The 17,569-nt window shown below is 46.0% G+C and overlaps 1 protein-coding gene across 4 annotated transcripts in view; it reads right to left on the reverse strand.

Moving 5' to 3' along the window:
- WASF3 (WASP family member 3) overlaps nucleotides 1–17,569 on the reverse strand; it is a 730,276-nt gene that overhangs the window by 668,089 nt on the left and 44,618 nt on the right. For 2 of the 4 annotated variants that reach the window (XM_069639297.1, XM_069639296.1), the window contains exon 2: nucleotides 9,594–9,669. The exons of the other annotated variants lie outside the window; for them this stretch is intronic. The gene's annotated coding sequence lies outside the window, so the exon portion shown is untranslated. The remainder of the gene's footprint in view (nucleotides 1–9,593; nucleotides 9,670–17,569) is intronic. 4 annotated transcript variants of the gene reach the window in all.

Consider the following 17,569-nt stretch of genomic DNA (forward strand, 5'->3'; position numbering starts at 1 on the left):
TTGATTAGTGTTACGCTCACCTGACTCCCACGGAGGCGCTGGCCTGGTTCGCGCTGGTGTGACCTCTTCTAAGGTGATGCGCAGGGTTCGGAAGACGGACTGGACCGGGCCCCCAAATCTGGCTTGTCTGGCTCGCAGAAGTATCCTTCTCTAGGCGAAAATAGGGGATTAACTGTCTACGGGGTAATGCAATCGGCCTCCCACTTCCCCTCTCACCCTCCTCGAAACCCTTCTGTGATTCCTTGTAGCATCTCACCTTAGGGTCTGGAAGTACGAGCACTCCATCCTGCTTCTGATGCAGGGGCGCGTTGGTATCCAGTTACTTCACTGGATTTTCAGATTGGTGAGAACCAAACTTGCTTGGCTTCCAGGTAAGTTTTTTGATAAGAGGTTCCCCTTGTGTCCATGCATTAATGTACTAATGCTAGTGTCTTTTTCCCCATAGGGGCCGGGGTACAGAATGCCGGGGAACAGGCACCGACCCGAGATGAGAGGTGAAATCCTTGTAGAAATCAGGTAAGTCTTTAATGAGCGTTTTTTTGGTAATGTCTTTTCATTCGCTCATTAACGCTGATGTCTTTTTCCCCCTAGGGGCCGGGGTCCGGAAATGCCAGGATGCGGCGCGGACCCGAAATTAAGAGGGAATGAATCAACAGGTAAGTCTTAACATGGAGATTTAGCTTTCCTTATTCCCTTCTCTCTCTCACCTTTTGTTCTGGTCTTTTTCTCCCTAGGCGCTGGGGCGTGACTGCGAATCCGGATGATCGCTGCTGAACATGGAGGCGCCCTGTAAAGGTGAGTGGAATGCGGCGCTGCAGCGATCGACGCAATGAGCTTTTAAATAAAAGTCTTCCTTTTCAGGATTGTCGGCAAGATGTCTCCGGGATGCGGTTTTAGCAGGTAAGGACTTTTCCTTCTTCTGTTCTCTTCTTCTCTTCCTTTGCAGGTGATCCAGGATGCTGGCAGGCGTGGCAGAAGTCAGGATGCAGGAGCAGACACGGTGAGCGTCCAGCTGCTAGATGCAAAACAACGCGAAGCACGTGTGGCTGTTCGGGTGGGTTTTAAATAGCCTTGGAAGAAGTTCCAGGTATGTATCCTTCCCCGACCACACCCGGATGGTAAATTAGTCCCACAGGTAAAGTAGTTCCTTTCAGGCCTCAAGGAGGCCAGGATCCTGCAGCATGGTCTGCATCAGGTAAGTGCACCCAAGCACTTCCATAATGAGCCTGGCGCCTATGGCACCAGGACTGATGTCTTTTATAAGCCTGGCGCCATAGGCGCCAGGACACTGTCCGAAGGGCCCCTATATGGGGTTGCTGGGTCCTTCCTTGGGGACTGGATGTCCACTTTCGGGGACGGAGGGCTTGAACCGGCTCCCCGGGAGCGGGCATCATGACAATTAGTTTTGGCGAGCACTCTGCGTCCTGCCGCTTCTGGCAGGGGCGCTTTTATGATCTGGAGCGAGTTCCTTTACTGCTCCCTTGCACGTGGTAGTCCAATCCTGCTGCGACTAAGCCACTATACTTCAGGTAAGTGTTCCTGTTTGCCTTTCCTCGTCTGTTTTTTTGCATTGTAAAGTTTGTTGTCTTGTATTGCTATCCGTTCCACTTTTGATGTTTTCTCTTTTGATTTCTTCCCTTGCAGGTGATGTTGCCGGCCCGGCAGAAGCTGCGGAGCTTGAGGCGGCTGCCGGAGGGAATGAGGAACGAAGCTGCAGCGGTACAGTAGCTTGTAAGTTGTTAACTAGGTGGGCGCGCGGGGTACAAATACAGCACGGCCCTAGGACGGATGTTCTAACCTTGTATTTCTTCTTCTTCACAGGGTCCGAGTTCGGGGATGCGGAGTGCGGTGCTGCGGCGTCGGGATCAAGATCACTGGATGTCAGGAGAGGAGTCTGCAGATGAAGCGATGAAGCACCGGTTTCCTGGAGGCAAGTATGCAGGAGAACGCCTGGTTTCAAAGGTAAGTAAACTGGTCCAAGCGGCGGTGAGCATCACGTTGCAAGCCCACCATGTTCAGCCTGCCTGCCACACCCGATGAGTCAGAACATGAGGATGTTCTGTGGAATTAAGGCTTTCAGCTCCTGGAAAGTTCTTGTTAAATAAAAGCACTCCTGCACTGAAATAAAGTAAAAGCACTCCTGCACTGAAATAAAGTGTTCCTGCTCACATCTCTATATGAGCCTGGCGCCGAGACCAGCCAGGGCCCCTGTGTTTATGGGTCCCAAAGGGACATAAGTGAGTCAAGTGACTCATTGCCCCCATCGCTAGATGGTGTGGTTTTTGTGTTCTGGGGCCAGTGGCCATGACACTACTTCTGTTCTCCAACTCATTGGTGTGCTCCTGAAGTTACTCGACTGTTTTTTCCAATAAAGCCACTCTAGGAAAAACATCCTCCAAAAAACTAACCCTTCTCTCCATTTCGTCCATTCTGTCCTCAAAGCCCTTCCACCTGTCATCCAATTGCTGAAGTTTCTGGTTAGGGATTTCAATGAAGGGCTTCACGATTCTGATCTCTTGTAAAATAATATCAATAGCTGGGTCAACAGGAGGTCTTTTGAGATTAGTCAAGGGAGGAGTAGAGTCTTTGGAAGTAGGCTGTGATTTTGAGAGCCTTTGCTTGAAGCCATGTTATCAAATAAAGAGAGCAAGATAACTGTGGAAGTGCAGTAACACGGATGCAGGAGAAGCAATCAGCAGCCAGCAGTAAAGGACAGAGCGATATGGGCTTGAAGTCACAGGGCAATAGAGATAATAAGAATACGGTACATAAGCAGCACAGCAATGTTAATTATGAAAGAGAAAGGAACAGGCCTCTCCAGGTCAGTCAAAATACTTGCAGGAAGTTGTAAAATAACGACCAAGGACCAGAACAGAAGGAAAGGTGCCAAAGAACAGTGCAAATTCGAACAGGCGGGAAGAAAGAGGCTGCATCACCAAAAAGCTCCTCAGGAAAAAAACAGCAGTCTAGACAGAAAAACTGTTGAGATGCACTGCACCTTCTTTCCCCCTTTTTTAAATCTTTTATTTTTCTCCTCCTTTCCACTCCTCCCTCACCTCTGCCCCCACTCCTTTTTCCCTTTTTTTGATCTCCTACTCCCTCTTTTGGAGGTAAAATAGGGATGAAAGGGCAAGGCAGACAGCGTGGCAATTAAAGTCCATGAAAAAAACACTTCGCTAGTGGCCAAACAATGAGCCGTAGTAGTAGAATGAGGCAATTGGTGGCGCACACCTCAAAAATTAAATCCGACGAGCCAACAAGGCCCGAGCTGGCTCGTTGCGTCATACGAGACGCCCAATGTCTCCTCACGTGATGCGGCAGCTGGTTGCCACAGAGGGCGCACGTTTTCCCTCATCGGAGAAGACCACTGAATGAAGGTGCCAGGACTGCTGGAAGATACCAGAGAACAATGGTAAGGTTACCGCAAGCGAGCAGCAGAACTATGTTGGAAGAGAAGTAATTAAATCATTAGAAATATGAAAAAGAAGGGCCGGAGTGAAACGTTCAAGCGGCCATACTCCCGGGCGCCCCACACAGCCTAGCCATTACCTTTTACAGACCTCAAAATGTGCACTCACCACTACCGGGTGATAATGGACTCTTGGAAAGTAAAAAATGGTTTGCTGTGTGGGTCTGGAGAACTGAGGGGACGAGTAACTTTATGCCTGGCTAGTAGCTTGACACTTTACTTTCAGAAGACTGCTGAGAAGTAGCACTCGTTTCCCTCTGAAAAGCAGTAGCTGAAAGAAATCTCAGGGTGATGTTTTGGGCAGTAGATGGGGCTAGCATGGCGATGAGCAGACATCGATGGGTAAAATGCTGAACACCTCCCAACTCTCTTCTATCTTTACTTCCCATGCCTATTGATTTTAGCTTATAGGAAGTGACTACAGCGCCAGCCTAAACTAACAAATCCATTGCAACAACACAGATCAGCGTTCTGTAGACCAGGGTACGTACTTCATGTAAAACTGTTAAATAAATCGTAATGTATGTAATCTTGCACTTTGTCTTGTATGCTCCAGACATCCTGCTACATATTTCTTTTTTTAAAGGGAGGGTGCTGTTCTGTGTACTTATACAGCAAAACAGATGTATACAGTCAAACAGAAGGTGAATTTGAGTTAGGCATATTGCAAGAAAGCATCATTGAGGAGCTAATTTCCATAATGTTCTGGCTCGGATAGGATGGCAATTAGGCTGGGAATTTAAGCAGTGATCTTATTTACTTTTAATGCAATTTCAAAATGCACCGTCTACTTTGTGCGATGTACTGACGATTCAGAATTAATGTAACATGCGGCCGAAAGCAAGATATGTGGTGTAAATAAAACGCTGAAGAGATGCTTAAATTGTGCCTTTAGTAGCCTTTTCAAATATACAAGCTTCAGACCTTAGGAGCCAAACGAGGCTTCCTGTGGAGAAAATGCTTACAGAAATCATTTGTCACAGCAGCTCCGGCTTATACCCTCCGGGAGGTTACAGCTTGAGTCATATAATGCTGAATAATATATGACCTATCCATTTGGGGTTTAGCTTTTATCACATCCCAGATCTCTTATTCCGCCTGACCCTTGATTGTACCAAGACAAGAGCATGGCTATGCAATGACCTTCTAATGCCCTTCTCGCAATACTCCCTGCTCTGACAAGGCCTAAGGGGGCAGTTTTGATGTTCAATGTGGTTTTCAAATTGTGTTTCCTCTGTTTGGTCCCATTCTCCATGTGGAGGAGTAGCAAAGCATTTTCTTGTACTCTGGACTGGTTACCATCCTGTTTGGTTTCCTTTTTGATAGAGTATCATGGGTAGCGACTACACCATAAGAAAGTAAGGGCAGTGCCCCAGCACACCACATGACGTCACGGGGTTTGCTTTTCTTGCTTCACAGTGTCAAAATAATATGAATAGGTTCCCCAAACACTGCAGCACAAAACTTCCAAATTATCATTTACCTGGAAGCAAAACGAAGGATTTATGAGGTTTCCTCGCATTATTTTCACTGAATACAACTTTAAAACAAAAAAGTCCCACCGCCCCTCTATATACGAAACCCAAACTTGCCATCTGTATTTTTTTGGTTAAAAAAAGGATTACAAAAATGTTTTAAAATAAAATCGGTAAAGTTGCACTAGAGTAAAGTGAGGAATAACAAAGAGAAAATACTGAAAACAGGTCAAAACTGTAATAGGATAAAACGTTATGACTTCTGTGTAAATAATAAAAGCGTTTGGGCTGCCTGTGCGTTGCTCTCCAATTAATCACATCTGTATACACAATCAAATAGTGCGCGAACATCTACTTTTGCTCCCAATTGAATAAAACAACCCAAAACAGTTTAGGACGCGGTCTCCCAAATTCATATGTTGGACATTTTTTGAGTGGTTGACGCAGTTGTATGTAATCATCTTAAATTAATACACAACTGACATTGGGTGCTTTTTCAATGCTGTAAAATAGTAAACATAACAAAAGAAAACCTTTACTGATGATTACATGCAGATCTGATGAAAAATGCAATTAATATCGATGGGTGTCTACGTGTTCACCAATACCTCCATGTGCACACCTTTATGATGCATATTATGGATTTGTTATATTTTCTATGAATTTAGACTTATTGTGCACCATTTATTTTACCATATTAATTTCTCAGTATTTAAACGTGGAATAACAAAAAGACAGCAGGTGGTTGTCCTTAAATGTATGCTAGTCATTGGGCCTCATTACAACTCGGTTAACGCCGTCGTTAACCCTTAACGCCTGATTCCAATTTTAACGGCTGATTTTAGCAGCCGTTAAAATCCATGGCGCTAAACCGCCTTGGTGCTAATTACGGCACCTGTAATTTACGGTGCCGTAATTAGCGCCTGGGTAGCGACATAGTTTACACCATGGTAGTAAAGTTGGTGTACTTACCGCCTGGGTCGTAATGACCCACATTAACTGGTAAGGGAACAAAAAGATGTTGGCAACAAAAGCCCAAAAAATAAATCACGAATTTGTATTCACTCAGCTATTCTGAATAATATGATATAACCGTTATGCTCGTTCAATCCCTTTTTAACATGCACAATGCAACACTGCTAGTCCTCTCACGACTCCATCATCCTTACACTCTACAGGGGTGGACTGGCCTATAAGGAACTCTGGAGATTTCCCGGTAGGCCTCTGCACCCTAGCTCTCTTTTGTGTTGTATTTTCACACAGGAAAAGAGTTGTGCTTGCTGAAAATCTGTAGTATGGGGCCACTTTGACAATTAGTTTCAGGGCCTCTTTCGGTTCCCAGTCCACCCCTGACACTCTACCATACCTGTTCACCGTCTACCTAGTCCTGTGCAACGTCCCGAGTATCCCAGTGGCAAGATTCCTTTGGGCGTACGTGCGCTCTAGAAGAGTGGTTAAAATAACATTACCATCCCACTTCACTTCCCCATCCTACATACCAGTCACAAAAAAATAACCAATTGCCAACCAAAAGACTTTACCCTCATCTATCCGCCAGGCCTTCCACACCGCCTTCCACTCCCCATCAATCCCACTCCTTCCCTAGAGCTTTGCAATGCCCAGTCACTATGAAGAATAACAAGGAGAAAAAGAAAACATCCTCACCAATCATTTCGATTTTCACAACATTTCAGTCATGGGGGTCACAAACATTGGCCAATTTGCAGTCTTCTATTGCCAACTCAGATTTCTTTGAAAACCCACCCTGTCAATACAAAAAGGTGGGCGAGTTGGCCTTGTGACAAATGAAGCCTCCCCTTGAGCCCCAGTTCCCCCGTCTGACTTTCTCCCTCTTTTGTGCAAACTGCGAGTCAATTTCCTTAATCAACTGCCCCATGCCATCCTTCACACTTTCTTCACGGACCTCAAACTCCTACTCAATTCAATCCTCAAGACAGCTCCTGGTTTTCTTGTGGCCAACTTGAACCTACACATTCTTTTCAATGCCCGCCGAGTCGACCTCCACTCTTATCTGACCACTCCTCGCCTCCTTTCACAATAGCCTTATTCACAGTCCATGTAACTCCCTTCTCCAGGTCTTTCCATCATCCTCCCACACCACAACCAACCGCACTATTGACCCCCGACCCCTGTCCCCTTTGACCGCTCCCTTATTCACTTTTATTTCACAAATTCCCCTTCCTGGATCACTTTCAACCATTTTACCTTCCACAAGTGTACATTCAAGCCAGACTACATGGCTCCTTAGCAGGCGAAAATCCAATCTCTTATTCTATCCCAAAGAGACCAAGCCTTTGAAGACTAACTTAGCTCTCACTTTAGTATCCAAATAAACACCACTATGCTGCCTGAACCTTTACTCCATCCATGCCTTGCCGACAACCATGGATCACACTTAGCCCTTATTGTCACCAACTCGCACTACTTTAGTAATGTCATTTCCTCTCTCCACTCGCTCCCCTTAAATTCCCCCCTACATGCCAATACGTACTCTCTCTTCCACACTGGTTCGAAGTCCTCCTCCCTTTGAGCCGATGCCTTCACATGGACATTCTCAACTAAAGTGATCTAGGATTTGGAAACCAACACAGCTCTTCCTGGCCCCCTCCTCTTGTACTTCCTTACCTCCCCCCTCTTTTCCTATCTGCCTTCACCCCTTCTCTCCTACTTCACCTTCTGAGCCAAATCCCATTCTCCGAACAATCTCTGTAACCGACTCCAATCAGGATTCCTCAGGCGACATTCTACTGAAATGGCCCTCATACAGGTCTCCAGCAGCTCCCTCATTACCCACCACTTTAAACTCCACTCTATACTCATTCTCCTTTTGGGATCCATCAGCAGTGTTACCCACTATAGGTCACCCCACACTGATCGACCTTTGCCCTCTGCAATCCCCAGATTGCCTACTTCTCAAACCAATCGTTTTCCATTATTTGGAATACACAATTATGACTATACCCAGCCTCACTGTGGGAGTGCCTCAGAGCTCTGTCTTTGACCCTCTTCCACCTCCTCCGTAGGCAAGATAATCTCATCCGTTGGCTCCTACAATCTCTTAGCGGACAACACTATTTCCCTTCCCTTTGACCCCTGTGCTTGCTTAATAACTATTAGACTACCCCGTACTCCTCTGATAATGACTCCGCCTTTGCAGTCACATGCTCAACTAAGACAGACTTAACCATCTTCCTGATCATACTGTTCCTACCAGTCTTGCTTTCCTACACATTTCTCCCCCCAATTTTATTATCCCATCTCCTAAGTCACGCAACACTGGGGTACTTGGAAAGTGATTGGGTAATCCAAAATGCCACTGCGCCAGACTCAACCTGATGAGCATCAAGGACAGCTGCTGCCATTCAGCTAACACTCATCACCACTCTGGTACACAGGGATCCTACTACATCCTCTTCTTGGTCCTTCCTTGCTATTCTTTACTCCCCCTTCTCTACTCACACTTTCTGAAGCCTTTAATACCCATTATCTCCATGGAAGCTGGCTAGTCATGAACAACAGCTACATCTTCACAAGGATACTCCCTGTATTCAAATCCATCATGGTCTACCCCCCCCCATACAGGTCATCTTCCATCACTGTTACTCCAACTCCCGAATCATACACTATCGAAAGATCTTGTGTACCTCCGAGTTCCTTATCTACCTTGTGGTTCCTCACATTTCATGTCAATCTCCCTACTTGTTCATCATCATTGAAACTCCGATATTACAAATATCTCCAGCATAGGTGTATTTAAATCAGCACTTCAGCCCCATCGATTAGTCATGTAAAATGAACTCTCATGTTCCAGTTCGACAACCGACCCATCAACATTCCTCTCCGATCCAGACAGACAATCACCCTTCTACTCCCTCCCTCTAAATGTCTCCAGGTATACTCCTATTGTTATAGTCCCTGGTATATGTTACAACTTGCACCACTCAACAACCACTTTTACTCCAACTCTTAGCCACCAAGCGTATTTGCTGTATTCAACTTTTCACATAGTCTTCTGATCTTCCTCTTACACTGTTCTGTGCATCATGTCTTGGGAGCGAGTGCAAGGAGAAGGCTCCATTGGGGACTTGATATTAGTGAGATACAGGTAGGTCCAAGCAATAGTAGGTCACTATGTGAACATGATTACTACAGCAGGAATTAGATCCTTTCAGCATCTCTGTATAGTGAGGCATTTCCATGTCTGTGGTCATTAACATATATACTGAAGAAAACATCAGTCTATGGCTCACCCATACTTGCCCACCACTACCCAATCTGGGTGTGCATGCCAAGAGTAGGCTTGGGACAAGGGGTGTATGTCAAACTCAAGCATTCCCAACCACAGCCACACGCTGAAAACTAAAGCCTTTATCCAAAGATTCTACCTGCATATCACGTAAACCTCGTAATTTACGTAGATTTACAGCCAACATACAGAATCAGTACCCCTAACTACACGTTAGCCGCCCTTCTGTATAACAAGTATCACAAATACAGAAAATATAAACTCGCGCATATGTTTGGTGGCATTAATTTATATTCACATAATACACTCACTCCCATGCACAAGCACAGTCTCAACGCACAAACATTGTTTAGGCATCTGGAGTTCAAAACTCCATGCATACCTGTATATGTTTAGCATCCCTTCGGGAAACAGCCAGGGAAGGAAATATTTAGGTCCACCTTCCATGTTCTTGTGCACTAGAGGCAAAAAGAGAAGTGTTTGACAAACGACATGCAAAAGGTACAGAACGATAATTCTTCTGCAACACCTCCCTGGTACTTGATCGGGTTAGTAATGAAGGATCACCAGATGCTTGTCCCCCTCGGTTTCCTATGTGTACAGCGCTCAGATATGCACAGGCGTACAGAGGAATTCTGGCTGCCACTTGCACACAAAACAATTCTCCCCATTTTCCTATAAATAGGATGTAGGCCCAAGCTGCTGTTTATCTGGGAAAGACAATGGTCATGTAAACAAAAGGGTAGCCAAATATACTTTTAATTTGATATTGGAGAGTGGCTGACCTCTGTTCTCCAGACCGGTTGGTTAAGAGAATTTGAGGAATGTGGTTCTTCGAAACGTTGCACGGAAATAACCCAAATGCCATATTCTTCAAACACATCAATCTGTCAGACAGTGAGGTGGCCATTCCACTGCCCTCCAATCTATTCCTTGGGTAGGTCAAAATCAAAATGTGAATGGTTTTGCTTGCTTTGCTTAATGACCTAAAATAATTTCCAAAGAATTTGAGGGATAGGACTTGCATGGTGTCTATCCATAGGAATAGTGGAGGCATGGTTTATGTGCAGGTCAGACCCACTGTGTACAGTGAAGTAGATCTGGTAGCTCTAAACTCATGGGAGGCAGAAAACATCTGGATCCATCTTCTCCCACAGACATGATCAAACGATAGCTGGATTTTTGGCATCGAAATTGAAACTAAATATATAGAGCTACCTCGCCCTCAGGAGGGGAGAGGTGAATTGGCTGTGTTGACTTGTGAGAGACGTTGAGACAGTGGAGTAAACTCTGGGCTAAATTATCACGGATACGAGTCCCTGCCCAGATTTTCAGATAAAATAAAAATGTGCTAGTTGCACGGATAGTCAAAGGTCACAGTGGGGACCCGCTGAGCACAAGACCAGAGAAAGTTAGTGAGGTATGAGATGGCTTTCAGCCTGCCAACAAACCAATTAAGAAAGATGACATGAGCACTGGTGCTTTTCATATCCATAGCATTTTAAGTTTTTGCTCTAGCCAGGAGAATGAATTCAGTCTTTTGCCCCTGTGGGACATTGACATTAAAGCAGCATTTTGGGTGCAAATCTTCAGGATATGCTGGCTAGATCTCGACTGCCTTCGATAACATGGACCATGAAATCTTAATAGGTAACCCACTAAAAGAACCATGCAGACAATCAACTGGCTTCCCTCTTTTGTCTCAGAGAACCTAAGAGGTGGTTCTCAACCATACTGCCAAGATATCTCGGATGTCCCTTATGTAGTTCCTCAGGGCTCGCCCAGCTCACCATTGCTTTTTAACTTATGTATGTGCCCTACCATTATCATTAAAGTGCATGGCATCGGACAGCAGTCTTAATCGGACGAAACGTTGCTCATTCTGAAATTAGAGCACACTGAACTGGTCGACCTGAAAAATCTGCCTTTTGTCTATCCAGTCATGGCTGAGAAAAGACTGGCTACAGATGAATTAATCAAACAGAGCGATTCATGTCCCTGGTCCCTTCACGATTACCAAGCAGTTTATCCTGCCGGGTTACTAAGTTGCTGAACATCTTTGCTGGAGTTTGCAAACACTCTAGTCCAATCAGAAATGTTGGGGTGCGTTTGGGTTTTCCTATGACTTCTCCCTCAAACCTAGCAAAAAAATGTTTTCAGATGAAAAATTGAGAAACAAAATTCTCCCCTTCCTTCCTAATACATATCGAGCAGTGATGGTAGAAGCATTAACTGACACCTGCCTGAACTACTACAATTAACATTTAGAAGGTCTCAAGCGCTTCTATTAACAAACGCAGGTTTATGTTTATTGAACTTATATAGCGCTTTAAGCCAAAGCGCTTTACAATATAACAACAGGTACAAAAGTGAGAGAAGCATATTTACAAACATGAACAGGTCATTAGAACAATAAGTAGAACTATTTACAAGGGGGGGCAGAGGGTGGGGGGAGGGTAGAGGAGGGGTTAGGTGAAGGGAGTTACGGTGTAGGATTTGAGGCAGGGGAAGGGGGAGTGATCTGGTGTCCTCGTTGCCCTTAAGTAGTATTTGTTACCAATTTAAGGTCAGAGGGGAAGGAGAGAGGATGGGGGGAAAAGAGGGGGGGCAAGGGTAGGAGGGGAGGGGAAGGGAAGTCAGGGGTGGGAAGTGAAGAAGATGGGCTTTCAGGGAGTGGCCGAAGGATGAGTAGGTAGGGGTGGAGCGGATGGAGAGCAGGAGGGAGTTCCAGTGTAGGGGGGCCAGGAGTTGGAAGGAGCGGAAGCGTGAGGAGGCACATGGGGCTGGGGGTACAGTGAGGAGGTAGAGGTTTGCTGAGCGGAGAGAGTGGGAGGGGGAGTAAAAGCCCCATACCAGTCCATAGAATCCAACGTGCTCTCACCCCCAAAAAACAAACATCCGATTTCAGGGGCCTGAGCGACTCAAAAGGTGGAGAGAAATGCTTTAAACATTCCTAGTCTCCGGAATGTTCCCTACCCCGTTCTTCAGTTTTAGGGATTCCTGTTTTGTAGTGCTGTTTTGCAACTAGAGGAAATTAAGTTGGAGCAGCCTTTCTACTATGTGCAGCTTACCATGAAAACTCTAATAAAATAAAAGTGTGAATTCCTCTCATCAACAGCAACAACGTACTAAATAAAGAAAACCTCATTCATACAAACAGTAGCAGAAGGAGAACGCAGTCTACTGTTCAGCCACGGAAAACGCGCCCAAAGGACTGGTAAGCTTTGTAACCCCATCCCCAATTACAATTGAACTGGCATGGCAGGCTTACTAAGCGCAGCAAGACAAAGAAATAAAAGAACTGCCATGGCAACCACTTCAGAAAGCATTCACTAAAAGAAACCGAAAACTAGCACAAATAGCTCCCGAGGAGCACTCAGAAGGCCAACTTGCGAACTGTCAGATGCTGGCAATGGAGGGCCTGCCCCGGGAAGGTCCTGGCACTATTTCTGGTCCTTGCTAAAGGGGGACCAGCACCATGCTAGCTGGCCTCAAATGACTGTCGCGTAAATACTGCGATTGCCAAACTACACTTTTGATAAACTGAGATAAATAATAGGTAAAACTATCATGTCAGCCCTCAGTCACGTAACTCGGGGAAAGATGGGGCAGCCGACAACCCCAATATACAAGTGCTCACATTTTTATCCCTAGGGCACTGTGCAAAGCCAGTGAAGAGTACAGGAGGAGGCTTGCAACAGCATTGAAGGCATACCTTTAAAACACAAGAAGCTGGCACGGCAGAAGTGAATGGCCCGCAGAATGGGGGGGATCAGTGTGAGAGAACACTCATAGGCAGGGAACATCCGAAAAGAAAAGGCCAGGAGGAGATAGGGGGTTATAAAAAAAAAATTAAAGGTTGAGGTAATAGTTCTGAGTGAACTGACACGGTCCATCCCAAATCTGAGGGAAGAATCTTAGATCAGCAGCAGCGAAGCAAGCTACCACAAAAACATGCTCTGGCAATTTTGCATCGTTTACCTGTACGCTGCTTTCAAAATCTTCATTGTATTGGAAAATATATTCAAACTTGTATACAGGTGTCAAATGTATTAGAGAAAATGCTGATTGTGCATCCTTTCCTGCACACTGACAAAAAATGGTCATACATGCACAAACTCTTCCTCATTTTATTGTAAAAAAAAATAAAATGACCACACCAGTGAACCTTCTTTTACTAGCTCAAGTTTGCACACAGCTGTCAAATATATTATTACAAATGCTAATTTCGCATCCTACCCTTCACACGGATATGCACTACGCTCTCCAATCAGATTGAGCTCCCTAGCACTCTTAGCTCTCGGAAGGGACAATGATACGATATAACTCGGCAATTCAAACCATAAACTACATCAGGAATATCTATCCACCCGCTATAAACAATTACCCGGACCCGGAAAATGGGGACACTGGCACTTATAACCGAGCTTCAGCACTGGACAGACTCTGTTCCGCCTCAAGGGAATACGCTCTGAATCAGGCATCAGGCGAGGGATCTGGCAAGGTAACCTCCTGCAAGTGACTTTGAGGGGCTGCCACCTGTCATCAATACTCTAAACGCACACCATATAATGAACACTCTAACCCTCCGCTGCATATAACGCATATGGTTCAAAAACACCACTTAAATCACAGCCTGATCTGTTGTTGCTTGACCTTTGGACTCACCGAGTACCAGTCTTCATACCTAGGATGTACTTGTATGTCCAATAGAACAGAACTGACGTAAATACACACTGAGATAGTGCCATCCTATAAGCAATCTGCAGACCCAACAAGACACAGGTATGATCAGAGTGGCGGTTACTGGTCCCTGGGTCCACTGAATACTCGCAAGTCCGATGGAACAGAACTGGATGTAACTGTACAGTGATAAAGTAGAACAACGGCAGACTCAACAAGACACAGGTACAACCATAGACCTGCAATTCGCTTAACCAAAGAGAGATTAAGAATAGGGAGACTCAACACCGATGACCTTGCCAAGCAGGGAAAGACAACCTCAAGACCGGTAATCAGAACAAACTCTGCATTAGACTGCGAATCTCTCTCGGAAAACCAGTGCTCCGAACCTCTAGAATAGATACGGTCAGCTCAGCGGGCACCGGCCGTGTAGTTATGGTTAAGTTGCTAAACTCATAGGAAGACCACTTTTTAGGCGGCTTATAACTTCGCTCCCCGTGGACGAATCCTCACCAAACTGCACAAAAAGTATATGGCCCGCTCTGAATTTTTTCGCCGAGTTGGGTGAGGTTCCGTGCGTGCGGGTAGGCGGGTGGGGAGGGCGGAGAATTTATAGGTGGGTCCCAAAAAAATGTTTTCCCCATAGACTGAATGGGGAAAAACTTTGCGCACGGCTACAGGCCAAACGGCTGAATGGATTTTCACCAAATTTGTGCCAGGAGCAGGGGCTTGGGGCAGAAAGCGTGCTTTAGTGTATTCGGTTGCAATCAGACCAATAATTGTTTTGGAAAACAGTGAAATGTACGCCCCAAAAAATTAGTGATATCTGGGTCCGCTACGTGGACCCATTTCCCTGTTCGCTCCGTGGAGCGAAGTCTCATTGGCCTGCGAACCGTTGTGCTGTCCGTGAACAGTGGATGTGGCCGGTGGTTGGCAGGAGGAAAGCGTGCTGTGCGTCAAAGGTTTCGGGAAACATTGCCATGGTGTATCGGAGGACAGTGTTGCAGTGTGTGTGGCAAGGGTCTACAGTACTGTGTGCATGGCTGGGCCTTTTGTACGTAGCAGTGTGCGCATATTCAAAATAGTCATATGTGGAACCGCTTTGCCGCCCCATTTCCCTGTTCGCAGCACGGCCAACAGTTTGCTTGCACTGCAGTGTGCGGTGACGGGATGTGTGACCAGTGTTCCATGTAGGCGGCCTGTTGTATCGGAAGAGAATGCAGCGGGAAAAGGATTTGAAGTAACAGTGTACGGCATCTGGTGGTGGGAAGAAGGGATGGAAAGGGTGCAGGAGTGCGAGGACCTTCACGTGATATTGATCCATATATACAAGAAGATGGTGGTGTCACAGCGGTATCTGGTGGCAGGCACATTTGCTGAAGGGGAGTGCATTGCACGAGACATGACGATGTAAACAAGTCCGTAGGCCCTTGGCTGCATGTCTGCAGCCGTTCTACAGAAAATGATGTGCTCTGGTTCAAAAGGGAACTGCACTGGGTCAAAGTAGGTGCCACATTGCTGCTCTTTGTGTCTCATTTGGCTGCAGTGCAAATAATGTTGGTTGCATGCAGCATACATATGGAAGAGGTCCCTGTGCAAATGTTTGTGTATGCTTGTGTAGTGTCCATTACGCAGATTAGTAAGTGTTGCCATGCAGTATGCACCATTGCTTCTATGCGCGGACTGCAGTAGTGGAATGGTTTCTGATTGGAAGTGGGTAGCAGTGCACAACACACTGGTATGTTGCTGCATTACAGTAAGTGGAACACGTGTTGTTGCCTCTCTGCTTTATGGTGTGGCGGTTCGGTGGATGTGCTGATGGGTATGTTGGCTTTGTGAAATTTGGCACATGCGTAACTGGTCGCCTGCACGGCTCTGTTATGATGTGGAGACTGTGGCCTAGGCCTAGACTGTTAGGTGCATGGTCGAAGGCCATGCACCCAACAGTCTTGGCCTCAATCACAGCCTCCACATAATAATAGAGCAATGGAGTTCTCACTGTGCATGTTTCTGGAGTTGGTGAGTAGCACACAAAGGTTGCGCAGGACATTGTGCACTTGGTGGAACAGCAGAAGTGAGCTGGTATGGTACACATGATTACCCCAGTTGCACAATAAGGAGCCACAACTCACCATCTGCATTTGCAATGGGTAGGCCCTTATAAGACCCTTCCTTGACGAAGCCTTTCACCATATTGCGCCACGAAAGGAAGCCATCAGAAATTTGGGAATTGCACAATGTACAGAGCCACTCACATACCAGCATGCACAGGCAACACAATGTAATTGAGCAACGTATGTACAGATGTGGTCAGAGTGAAAGTTGGCAGTGTCATTTGCAAATGGGGCCTGCATTAGACATGAAATAAGAAGTACAACATAGGCATACATGCCAACATTCAGATGCACCTGGGAGGGAGATTTCCACAGGGAAATCAGGAGACGCATATTTCCCCATAGGAATGCATTGGGGCTACAGTTATTTTAGGCGGGAGACCGTGAAAAAAAAAATATAAAAAAATAAAAAAAAAATCACAATATTTTTCACCTAAAAATCGGGAGTCTCCCGCCTAAATCGGGAGGGTCGGCATGTACACATAGGTTCCACTGGGGTGACGAGTGTGTGGTGAGGGCTAGCGGTCAATGCTGGTAGAGCAATGACAGAAGGGGAAAACAATGGAGAACACATGAAACATGGAACCTACACTGCAATACGGTGTGCTGTGTGTGCTAAGCCTGTAGACCCGTCAATGTGTGGCAAAAGAGTGCTGTGGGGTGAAGTTGGTTTGACAATCCTGTCCTCAATGTGCGGATTGTGATCAGTGCATAAAGTGTTGCTTTTACGGTTGTGGGGATTGGCTGCAACTATTACACTGTGTAGAGTATGCTTGGACCTGATGGAGTGCCGACTCCTCCATTGTGTTCTGTGGAAGAAGTGTTGAAGTAGTGAATCCTTAGAAGTGGCTAGGGGTGACCTGCATGTACCTGGCTACTTGTTCACCTGCATATGTTTGTTATGGTGAGCTGGGCGTGGACAAGGCCAGCACTGTTGGGTGTATGCCAAAAAGCCTGTAGCCTGCAGATTAGTCTGTGAAGAGGCTAGACTTGCGCAACAGTACGCCACCATAATACTGACATACACTTAAGTATGCATGTCTCCGCTGGTGGTGACGTTAAGAAAATGGTTGTGCACAACCTTGCACATGTGGTAGACCAGCACAAGTGACCTGAAATGCATCTGGTACCATATGGCACCAATTATGGCACCACCTCCCACATTAGGGAGCTAAATGACGCTACTTGAGGTTGTTATCAGTTACCTTTAGCACAACTCGTCATATGTTACGTTTCTGGATTGTGGTAAATGTTCTCTTTCATGAGGCCTTTAGGTTGTGCTGGTTGTACGTAAGGCCTACAGTACTGGGTACATGGCCAAGGGCTGTAGGATGTTGGTTATGCACCCAAGAGCTTATCCCTTCACAACAGCCAGCATACCATATTGCAGCCATGTACAGTTGCCTCTGTTTGTTTCCGAGGATGGTGACCTTTGAATAATGGGTGTAGAGAGCATTTCACTCTTGGTGGAACGACCACAGTGAGGTGCTATGCGTTCGCAAGGACATGCCTGTATGTAATTGCACGTGGAGCACACTAGGCCGTAATTTTGCCACAATGA

The sequence above is a fragment of the Ambystoma mexicanum genome, chromosome 7q (assembly GCF_040938575.1).
Source record: "Ambystoma mexicanum isolate Mex_15411 chromosome 7q, UKY_AmexF1_1, whole genome shotgun sequence".
Taxonomy (NCBI): domain Eukaryota; kingdom Metazoa; phylum Chordata; class Amphibia; order Caudata; family Ambystomatidae; genus Ambystoma; species Ambystoma mexicanum.